Source organism: Apaloderma vittatum, unplaced genomic scaffold, assembly GCF_000703405.1.
Source record: "Apaloderma vittatum isolate BGI_N311 unplaced genomic scaffold, ASM70340v1 scaffold4995, whole genome shotgun sequence".
NCBI lineage: Eukaryota > Metazoa > Chordata > Aves > Trogoniformes > Trogonidae > Apaloderma > Apaloderma vittatum.
The window spans coordinates 53643-65754 of record NW_009716361.1 but is presented as its reverse complement, the minus strand read 5'-3'; positions in this window follow the sequence as shown (position 1 = coordinate 65754).

Below are 12112 nucleotides of genomic sequence, written 5' to 3'. Positions count from 1 at the left end.
TCCTGTTCTGACAGCTTCCTCTCTGTGTTACTGTGGAGTAATACTACATATACCCTTCCTTTCCTGGTCATTTTCATACTGAATCCAAATGAGTGCTGCCTTGAGAAGTAACTTTCTGGGAAATTACCTTGGAAGTCTTCCCATGTAGGTGTGGGGATTTAGGGCTCCGTAGGTCATACTGTCCCTCTTTTTTAAAGTAAGGAGCAATGGTAGAAACTGTATTTAATGATATTTAAACGGTGGGATTTCTGCTTATAACAAAGGAATGTCTTAGCACCTTGAGCATATTACATTGGGTTTTTTTGTAGGCTATTACTTTATTTAAAAGGTTTAACTTTTAGAGTTAAACCCACATCCAAAGAAGGGCAGTGAAGCTGGTGAAGGGACAGGAGCACAGATCTTATGAGAAATGGCTGAGGGAACTGGAGTTTATCCTGGAGAAAAGAAGGCTCAGGGCAGACCTTCTCGCTCTCTACAGCTACCTGAAATGAGGTGGGGGAAAATCTTTCCCATGTACCAAGCCATAGGACAAGAGGAAATGGCCTGAAGTTGTGCCAGGGGAGGTTTAGGTTGGGTATTAGGAAAAGTTTCTTCACTGAAAGGGTTGTCAGCCGTTGGAACAGGCTGTCCAGGGAAGCGGTTGAGTCATCATCCCTGGAGGTGTTTAAAAGATGAGTAGATGGGGTGCTTGGGGACATGATTTAGTGGTAGACTTCGCAGTTCTAGGTTAATGGTGGCACTTGATGATCTTAAAGGTCTTTTCCAACCTAAATGATTCTCAGATTCTGTGAACTTAGCAGAAATCCTAGTTATTACTCAGTGACAGTCATTGAACCAGTGTTGTAATTCATACCTGTCAACTGCTTAGCACTTGTGAAATTAAGTATCTGCTGTACAAGCTCAAACAGAAGGAATCGCATTGGTTCTGGCCTAGCTTGTATATTGATAGTGTGGAAACTGTTCTACTGAGACAAGACTGGCTTCAAATACAACTGAAGAAAGGACAAGATTTTTTTAAAATTGTTTTTAAAGCTACTAAAAAACTGTGAAGGTGAGAGCAATGCCATAGAAACTGTAGGAGAAAGAGGTCTAGGGCTAGGAGCGAATAAGCCATGTGAGAACTCTGTAAAAGCTCGGGGAGTAAAGAAAGAAAGTAATTGAAGACAAAAGAGAGGAAAAATAAAAAAATGACACTGGAACCACTTTTCAAAACTCTTCAAAAACCACTTTTCTCACACCCTGTCCTGGGTTTAGCTAAAAACCCAGTCCTGTTTAGTGAGTTTACTTTTCAGTTCAGTCTCTTCCAAAAGGCTGCACTTTCTGAAGTCAGGAGCATGTTTTTGCAGACAGTGCCTGCTACTGGCAGTGATAACACCTGATGTTTACAGTCACTGCCTGGGACTGGGATGCAGGCAGGCTCTTGCTTATTCCTATAGTGACCAAGGCCACTGCTGGCTCTTGTGTGCCACGCTGGGGGTGCCGGGTAGTAAAGGGCGGTCACAAGGAAGTAAAAGGTTGCATCTCTGGGGGGTAATAAACAGGACAGGTGACCAACGAGAGTATTCCATCCCATATACGTCATGTTTAGTATAAGTTGAGTGATCACGAGAGTTTTGTCCCTCCTTTGCCCTTTTCTGCAATGGCCGGTGTCCAGAGAGGACTCCATCTGACCTCCTGCTTTTGATCCGGATCCTGAGTTCCCAAATCCAGCTCCCTGTATCCAGCTCCTGCTGCCGCTGAGCCTGGGGCTGCCCCAGTGCCTCCTGTTCTGCAGCATCAGTGGGGATTGATATTGGGGGAGGGAGTCAGGTTTGATATCGGGCTACTATCTATAGTTGTATATAGTTCTTTACTTTTATCATTCCACTATTATTTCTATTACTGTTTCATTAAAGCTGTTCTAGTTTTTTTTCTTCTCTAGCACAAAAGTCTCTGCTTCATTCCCTTTTCCTTCCCATTTGGTGGGGGAAGAGGGGGTTAGAGAGCGTCTGTCCGTGTTAGTGGCCGGCCCAACCCTAACCCACGACACACCCTAACTTTAAGCCAACAGGTTGCAGTCCATCGCATGCACAAGAAACAGGGTCTAAATCTACTGGCAGAGTGGGAGCAAAGAACTGACTTAAGGGTTGTCTGTTTCCCCTTGTCCCTTTAGAATCCTGTTCTGATCGTGAAAGATAACAACAGCCCTGATAATTGCAGCAGCACTGGATCACCACCACGTTATCTGATGTGCCACGTGGTACAACTACCTGGTCTGCCTCTAACGGGCTCCAAGCCTTCCCCCATGGCTCTGGTCTGCAGTGTGGTGTGCCACTAATCATTGCTGTGTTACAGTTATTGCAGGATTTACACGTTTTAAAAAGAAGGGATACCCTCAGGTGAATTGCATTCCAAGGGGCCTGTTGGATGTAGTTCAGTTAAGGTTATTGGACTAAGGGAGAGAACTGTATAATCCAGGTAAACTGCAGCTCCTAGAAAGCAGGGCAGCACAGTAAGGGAATGCAATTGTTAGCACTGTTGCTGTTGTGAGAATCCCATGTTTAGCTTGCTGAGGGGACGAGAGTTGAGAATCAAGCCATGGAATTGTATAAACTTGCACGTAATCAAGTCCTGATGTTGTCTTAGTTAAGCCTTTGTTTGGCTACGTGCGGAGTAAGAAGAGTTGACCAAGATGCTTATCTACTGTGGTAAACATAATGCGTTTGATGAGGAGACCCCTGTAAAGTGAAGTTCATTCTGTCTCTGGATGGAGATTGTTTCCAGATGGTGCAGAGCGAAAACAGACTTTCAGTTCTTTTCCAGTCACTGGTGTCTTCCCTAACGATACACCTTGGGTTAGGATCTATTTGACTTGAAACAGGTGATTTCCCGAGTTAGAGTTCACCTGCGGACTCCTCAGATGGGTTTGCAGGAAGTCAGGATTAAGAAGCTACAAAAAGATTGGTAGTGTTTTGGTTTGATGTTGTTTTGTCCTTCTTTCCAATAAACGGGGAATGAAAATACCTGCTTCACTTAAGGGAGCCACACATACACATGTGGTAAGATTAGTGAATTCGTTTTTAAACTACCTTTGTTGTTATTTGTGCAATGCTGTGATGACTAGCACTAGTACTGTATTACTGAGGCACACTGCCTCCTTTGTAGAGACTTTGTCTCTGAACTCAGCAGCGCGCAGATCTGTCACAGATGTGTGATGGCTGTTCCCCTTCTTGTTTGGCATCACTGCAGGTGGCAAGGCAGCCAGCAAATCTGTAATTACAGAAACTTCCCTGTTGTTTGCAGAAGTGGTAAGAGAACATTTTTGCATCCAAATGCCAGCCTTATATAATTCTGCATTTAAATGTGGAGGTAGATGCCAAAGGCATAAAATAGCTCTACTTGATCCAAATTCTGTATCTTGTTGCTTTTTCTGTGATCTTCCCTCTTAAAATGGCGTTAATAGAATATTCAGCACGGGCAACGGTTGAAGTACTATATGGAATAAGAATCAGTTTTACTCTTGATAACAGCTCTTTCTTCACAAGGAATTCAAGCATATAGTCTCAAATTGTCCAGGTGACAATGTCATTTTACTCCCTGAATTTATTAGCATCACTACCCAATAGTTAATTTGGATGTATTTGAAGCCTGTTTTATAGAAGGAAAATACCTTGCTGTTTTACATAGCTCACAAAAGTGAGAGTACAAAGAGTAGTCTGATGTTCAGATTGCAATGAAAAATACTGGGATCTAGTGATTTTGTATTTTCATCTGCAGATGAGCTACAGTTTTATTAAGTCTACAGAAATATTCTAAAGTAACTAAGAACAGAACCCCCTCTATTTATGTTCTCCCTTGAAAAAAGCTTATGGAATATCTTTATATAGCTTCAGAACAGTCTATTTTCTGGCACATTTTAAATGAGGAAAATTTTCTGTGTACATATCATTTGGATTGTCCGTTTATGATGGCACTGTCACTACTTCATGTTATAAATTATTAGCCCTGGTTTAGAGCAATTCCTAGAATAAGTCTTAGAGCTTGTCTGACAGCAAATACAGGCATCTAGGTAGGCTTTGTAATAAAATCAGGCTGCTGCTTATGGGTTTTGGGGCTTGTTTGTTCAGATTCAAAATTCTAAACTATTATTAATGATCTTTGATGATCTTGCATATTTTTATGAGCTAGAATCTAGCTTTAGCTATATAAAATAGGCAAGAATGAGCAGTCAGTAGCTTTGCTAAGGACTTCATAATGGCAAGTATTTCAGAAGCAACAGAGATTAAATACAAATTCTTTAGCAGTCCTACCAAGTGACAGCTAAAACAAATGTTGAGACAGGTGTCTACAAAACTGTCTAAACATTCAGCATTAGCTGAAGTCAGACATTATGTTTTGTTATTGCTGGTAACTTCTGTTTATATAACTGAAAGGTTATTTTCTAACAAAAATTGCAGTTAAATGGGAATTCACCCAGAGCGTAGTGGCATCAAGGAATACCTTTCACAGTCCCTTTTCTCTGCTGTTGTATTGTGCTGGACTTGTGAGTAGAGCATCTTAAAATTGTCCTCCAGGGTGTTGGCACATTTACCCTTCCAGAAGCCTGTTGCAGCAGTGCTGAATATACACGACGGTGGTTTCATGGCTGGGCTTTTACATGTCATGGGTAGTTACGGGTGACTAACACTGTTATTTGGACCTACTGAATATTATAACTTAATGTTCACATTTTTCATGCAGAAATACGTAACTGCTTTACTGCCTGTTTACCATATTACAAGTACTGCTTTAAGCAACTAACTGGGTGCTGCTGCAGCCATAGAACTGTTTAGGTTGGAGAAGACCTGTAAGGTCGAGTCTAACCTAGCACTGCTAAGTCCTCCACTAAGCCGTGTCCCCAAGGGCCACATCTACGTGTGGCACAACACTGCCAGATGAAATCTGCTTTGTAATTGCAACCCAGCTCCTCTATTCCCTCTACAATTTTATGATTACAAGTTTCAACAGCTCTAAAGGAGTGAGTGTAGCTTTGGATTCCTTTGTGGCAGGAGCATCATTGACACGTGGAGGACATGTGGACCCATCCTCACAAGTTTCTCAGGGAGCCACCTCATGCTTGGCACAAAGCTGTGTGTCCCAGCCTTGTTAGGTATGTGGTGCTGTGCAAGCTCAAGGGGCAGGTGCTGGCTGGTGAAAACACGCTCGTTGTGAAAACACCCTTGTTGGAGCTGCAAGCGTGTGTTGTCTGACAGCCAGCCAGACACTGTCTGCAAAATCAGAACAGTCTTCTCCCAGAAAGCCTGCCCCGAATTCTGAACACTTTGGTAATTGGTTCGCTGTAGTAGCAATAAGGAAACTGTCCTCACTGCTAATTGACATTATGAGCAGGATGTACACAGAGATATGACAGCTGTGAAATGAGAGTCTTTTTGCTTTGGGTTGTAGGCTTTGTGTTAGTAGTTTTTAATCCAGTCGATAAACATGGAACTGGGAGAGTTCCCTTTTCTCAGGTACAAAATTTTGATGGAACGGAGAGTTTTCAAGTTGCCTGTCTTTTGCCATTACATCATGCTTTTTTTGGTTTATTTTGAAAGTGTAGCCCTTCTGGGGCAATGCTTTTATTCTGCAGCACCACAATGTCTTCACTGGCCTTTGGTGAATCATGAGGAAATCTATCCAGTACAGGCACTGCCATCCTTATCTCTGTTATACTGTGGAATAGTATAGACGTAATAACTTTTGGTCCTTTTTTTTTTTTTTGTCTTCTATTCTTTTTAACATTTGTTTTGTCAGATTGTTTCAGAGGCTTTGAGTCCCAGGGTGAACGCATCACTTGTTCGCAATGATGTGATAATGCTGTGAGTATAAATATTGAGTTTAGCCCAGCAGCTGTATTTTTGTTGTCTTTGGAATCTAAGCAGACAGAGAATGCTTTCAAGTGAGAAAATTCTTCTGTTTTTTTTGAACAGCTTTAATGATCAGATGTTTTTTGCCCTTTTTTTCGTTGTTATTTTATTGAGATGTCTTATCATAGATGCTGATCTCACTTTTAACGTACAAAAATGTGGAGAAATCTCATTACTGGCCTGTAGAAGTACGGCGGTGTGTGGGTGGAATCACTGGAATCAGCTATTTTCATATTACAGAATGTACTGGTGCTCTGCTGCTTTCCAGCGTGGCCAGCAGGTGGGGAAAGTGAAAAAGCTGCAGGGAGGCAACTCCGGCAGCAGCGGAGGGAGCCCCAGTTCAGCGCGTCCTGCCTGAGGCTGCTTCTCCAGCGCTGGGCACGTGGGGCTGGTGGCTGCATTGCATTTTCTTAGACATCGGTTCTTTCATCAGTCTTCCAGGATATTCCTGTATTTTTCCCTTGAAAATACTTCTCCCTAGGATCTTCCTTCTGTATAAATGTAAAGGCCTAAGTGAAGGAACCAAAGTGTATTACAAGTAAGTGGTATTATTTCGATAATTCACAGAAACAGAGAATGGTACGGGGTGTAAGGGACCTTTGCAGATGATCTAATCCAACGCCCCTGCTAGAGCAACATCACCTAGAATAGATCGCACAGGAACATGTCCAAGTAGGTTTTGAATGACTCCAGAGACAGAAACTCCACACCCTCTCTGGGCAGCCTGTGCCAGGGCTCTGTTACTCTCACTGTAAAGAAGTATTTCCTTACATTTAGGTTGAACCTCCTGTTCTCCTGTTTGTGGCCATTACCACTTGTCCTGTCACTGGACACCGCTGAGAAGATATTTATAAGCATTGGTGAGATTCCCCCCTCAGCCTCCTCTTCTCCAGGCTAAACAGACCAAGCTCTCTTAACCTTTCCTCAATATGGGAGATGCTCCAGTCTTCTCATCATCTTATTGGCTCTTTGCAGGACTCTCTCCAGTAATTCCATGTTCTTTTTGAACTAAGGAGTCCAGAACTGGACAGAATACTCCAGATGAGGCCTCACCAGAGCAGAGTAGAGGGGCAGGATGACCTCCCTTGATCCACTGGTGGCACTCTTTGTAGTGCACCCCAGGATTCCATTGGCCTTCTTGGCTGGGAGGGCACATTGCTGTCTCATTGTCAGCCTGTTGTCCACCAGGACTAATTGCTCTGATTAGATGAGAGACTTGATTATTTCCAGTCATTTCTTGACAAACTGAAAGGCAAATTATTATTAAGAAGTTGAGTATTTAATTAATGTTGCACTTTTTAGTCCTTCACCCTGAAACATTGCTTTCTTTTCTTAAAATGCATGTGGTATACAAGGTGTTGCAGTGGATGGGAAAAGAAGGACAGGTTTGCCAACTCTTCTGGTAATTTAGAAGATCATGTCCTAATACCTCCTGATAAATAGAGGGAGATGTTTCTATCTTTTATTTTCAAAGGCTTCTTGGCCTCTTTGTGTATGTAGTAGTCAAAACAAGAAACCAGGAAAATCCTGCACCGTGATACAAATTAGGGCTTCCTAGGAGGCCTTATGTGAAGAAGTCTCCTTATGGTACAGGTAAGTGCCTTTTTGAACTTTTTTTTTTTTAATTTTCTTCCTTGCTCAGTCAGCTTTTGGAACTTAAATGGCCATTACAATAGGAAAAGATGCTTAAAGATATTAATTATCTTCGTGCCCTCAAAATAGTAGCATAAAACTATATGAATAACTAAATACTACACTCCAAGTGTTTTAGTAAAAATAGTAGACATGCTGGCTTGCTTAGATATGTTCAGCAACAAAGAGTGATCAGCAGGTTGCTGGCTGAGCACAGCCGAAGTTACCTTGTTAAAGTGCATCTCAGGCATGTAATTACTGGTAGCTCAACTGACTGTGTAAGAGAACTTGTCATCTTTCTTGCTCTTTGCCACCAGATATTTAACATTAATTTGCATCTGACACAGAGCTTGTAGAGCTGATTTGCATGGTGTCTCAGTCACTGAAACACTCTCTCTGTTTAAACGTTGATGCTTTCCTCAGAAAATATTTATTCTTTGGATTTCTATAGACAGTTTTTTCAGTTTGTATTGCCATGGATTTTTTCTTTCCTTGATGATAGTGCATCATATTATATTGCTGCTAGGGCTTTGAAAAGGGTCATAAAGAGATTAGGAAGCATTAATGTGATGATAACAGTGGAGGAGAATGGGTGATGCCGATGCTGGCTGCAATAAGAACAGCTAACCAAGCAGTAGGAGTCCATTTCTCAGGGAACTGGAGAGAAAACTTCCATGAAAAACAAATAATTTAGCAAACGAGGAAGCTGGGCCAGCTCTATACCTTGGCATGGTTAGAGAAATTGTACCAATAAGAAGAAATAAGCCAGTATAAATGGCACTTGATGGTCATCAAGGAAAGTTCCGGTTTTAATCTATCACATCACTATCAACCCGAAGATAGGTCCGTGGAGCCATACTTCGGTGCATCATGGCTGGAATCTGCCCCGTGGTCAAAGTAATGACCATGGGGCAGAAGTACTTCTGCAGCTGGATGGGAAGCCCTACAGCTCTTATGCCTTGTTTACTTACAACCAGATTCTGGGGCTATGGAAAAAGGGAAAATCACCTGTTTTCTCCTCTAGGTCCAGAAGAGGACCCTGTATTAAGGCCCTGCAAAAGCAGTGAGGTAGTTTCTGTTAACTTTTTGAGATACGGGATCCAGCCTTGATGCAGATTCAGGCTTCTGTGAACACCTTTGCTGCCATTACTCATCTATCACAGCACTCCACCTCTGCACTTCAGTAGATTATGGGCCTAATTTTGTAAAATCCAGACATTTTTAATAGTTTTGTCAACAGGCAATCAGCTTTGTCTGGAAGTACTATTCTTAAATGTGGGCCCTTAATGGGAAATGGCTTTTTATGTGTGTTTCCTCCACAAATGATGATTGTCAATGTTTAATCAGTGATGGAACAGAATCTGGCGGCTTCACACTATTTTGATGAATAGGGGACTGATGTTGATGAAAGAAATGGGTTGTGCCCTAGCCAGATCTTTGAAGTGCTTTCCTTTGTAAATCGTTGTTAGACCTTCCCTAGGGTCAGAATAAGTTTGCTGCTCCTTGCAAAGAGACTTATAGGTTGCATTTCCTTCTCCAAACAGATGTTAAAGAGAAAGGGGGATAAGTTAGTTCCCAGTAGGTGAGCACAACCAAAGGCTTTTAAAGAGTATGAAAAGCAGGACTGCACTTGTATTCCTTGGATCTTTCTGAATGAAGTAATTACTGCCTGCATTGCACAGTGTATGTCCACAGGAGTAGTTCCGGTTGCTGGCTGGCTGACACTGAAAATAGACTGCACTTTTTGTTACTGAATATGTCAGCCTTTTCAGCATTTTCCCCTAACAAGTGGAAGGTGTGCAGGCAGAGATGAGATCTGTGTGTGCTCAGTTCTTTTTAAGACTTCTTTTTTTTTAGCATAAGTCAAGCAGGTTTGAAAAATTCTCCTTTGACTCATTAACTGTCAAAAGCCAATGTAGATGGGAGGCATAAAACTCTTTCAGAAAAGAAGAGTATAACTGCAATATATTCTTCCTCTATATGGAAGCATCCTTCACATGAATCCAGGCTTATGCATAAGCAAGCACTGACACATTACATGATGTATTTATAATAAGACAGAGAAATATATAAAGAACAATTCAGTTACCTAAATGTGAAGTGCCATTTGAGATACTGTTGTCTCCTGGTATCTCACCAGGTCTCCAGCTTCTCGCCCGGGGGAATTTAGGCTTTAATTAGATCCTTCATCATATCTAGTGTGAATGTGTCACCTGTCCTAGGATATCTCAAATAGCACAAGATACTTAGGCTTAGACTAATGAATCAAGACCAGGTAGATGAAAATAGCATGAAGTTTGTTCCTAGCTGGTTGAAATATAGCCTCTGGAGAGACTTAAGCCTTAAGGATGCTTTAAGAGTCCTTATGCACAAAGTGCTAGTTTCAGAATCCTAATCTGTATTACTTATAAAATGTAGATGATAGAATAAAGGTTATGCTTATTATGTTTTCAGACTATGCCACATGGAAGATACTGTGAGCATTTTGGAGTGGATGGTGGTAAATGACTGCTTAAAATGGAGAAGGTAAGGTTTTTAATGTGAATTTCGACAACTGTATTCATAACGAATGATTAATTAAAGGTAGGGATGAGCAAAAATGCACTTCGTCATGAGATGGTTAGAATCACTGTGTATGTGAATGCTTCAGGTCAGAGGCAGGAGTAATACATGTTCAGTACTAAAACACATGTAGGTTAGTTAGTAATACACAATGCAGTGGTACGTATATTACAAAAGAGGAAACTAAATCTTAAAAGTGTCTGATTTTGTGCTTTGGTGTGAGCAAATCTCAAAGAGGCTGTATAACCAGCAGTAACCAAAGTTGTGCTACTTATTACATTCCTTGAATTAAATTATTTTGATGCAGAACTGATTTTGTAGCTAGAAAGGACAGTCCGTGGCTGGTAGGAGGCAGTTCCTGGAGGAAGAAAGAAAGGAAGAGACACAATTATGATTCAAAATTTTCTTGATTAATTGCATAAGTGATTTGAAATCAGTGAGATGGAATCCAGTAAATTCAAGTGCTAAATACATGGGGAGAGATGTGTGTTTGTAGGCAGGGAGGGGGTATTATTAATAAAACACGGAGAGTTACTGACTAGATGATGATATTATAATGAATCACATTATAATATCATCACAAACTGAATGGCGATCAATGGTACTTTCTGCAAAAGAGGGATAAATTTAATTCTGAGATTTATGAGTGGGAATATAATTTATAAGAAGCAGGAGATGAAGACCACAGGTGAAGTAAAAGTTCTGGTTCTGTACACCATGACTTAAGAAAGATGTACATACATTAAAAGAAGGCTGCAGGAGATCCATAAAAATTATTAGATATTTAAAGATCAAATGGCGTGATCTTCAGGTGATATAAATCACTTCAGGCTCAATAACTCCCAAAGAACTAAGCTGATTCACACTAGATGAGGAGCTGATTATAAGAGTTATTTTTTAAATTTTCTTTTTAATCTAACCTTAACAGTAGCAATTTACATTAACTTCTCAATGCCATCAAGTTTTCCCCAAGGCTTAAAGGAAAGAATTATTTGAGTGTCATAATTTAACTCACTCACTTTTCTTTCATTTTTATTTTAGACTGAGCTATAGATTTTTTTTTTTAGTTTCTATTTTAGCATTATTTAAAAATGAACATGGTTAAATGGAAAAAAGGAAGTACTTCCTAAATACAAGGCACAATTAACCTCTGAACCCTATTGTCTCTTGATATCATTGCTGCTAGAAGCTTAATAAGATCAAAAAGGGTAATAGATAATGAGGAAAATCTCCTGACATATTAGAGAAGATTAAAATAAAAAGATTTTTTAAAGGACAAAAAGCTTCACACTTCAGAACATGAGATAGCCTTTATATATGTGAATGGAGGAAGATGGTTTTTCAGAGTGTGTTGTCCCATAGCGAAACAGATGGACATAGCTCTCAATGAGTCGGGCAATCTTACTTTTTCCTAATTTTAATTCTGTACAAAATTCTATGTTCCTGCAGCTAACCCCTTAGGGATGCATAAAGGGGACTTGAAAGTGCAATTTATAAAAAACAAGGGCAAACTTTTTGGCTGTCGATCTGCATAGTTGTATCTTATTCATCCTCACCACCATGTTGTTTCAACATTGTTTATGTGTCTATGTATTTAATTTTCATCGGAAGTTGGATCAGTGGGATGAAAGAAGGTTTTTCTAAGGCTTGATCTATGAAAAGGTGAACAGCAATAAAGGAAAGCAACAAAGGAAGAATGTAAAAGCGTTGCCTGGGTATTTAGGGACAAAATTATAAATGAAAAAGCCTAGCTGCAGCTAAAACTAGCAGGGAACATTAAAGATGGTAAGACTGGATTCCAAAAATGTACTAGCTACCAAAGGAAGTTTAGGAAAAAATGTGTCAGTGATGAGAGCCTAGTGATAAACAATGGGGACAAAACTGAAATTCCCAAGACATTTTTTTCCTCACTGTATTCTCCCAGACTTCTGCATGTGCTGCTGCAGTTTGGGAAGAGATGGCAACCCACAGGGTGGAGCAGCAGGTTAGAGTCTACGTGGGAAGACTGGTTTTCTTCTGATCCGTGGGGTTGG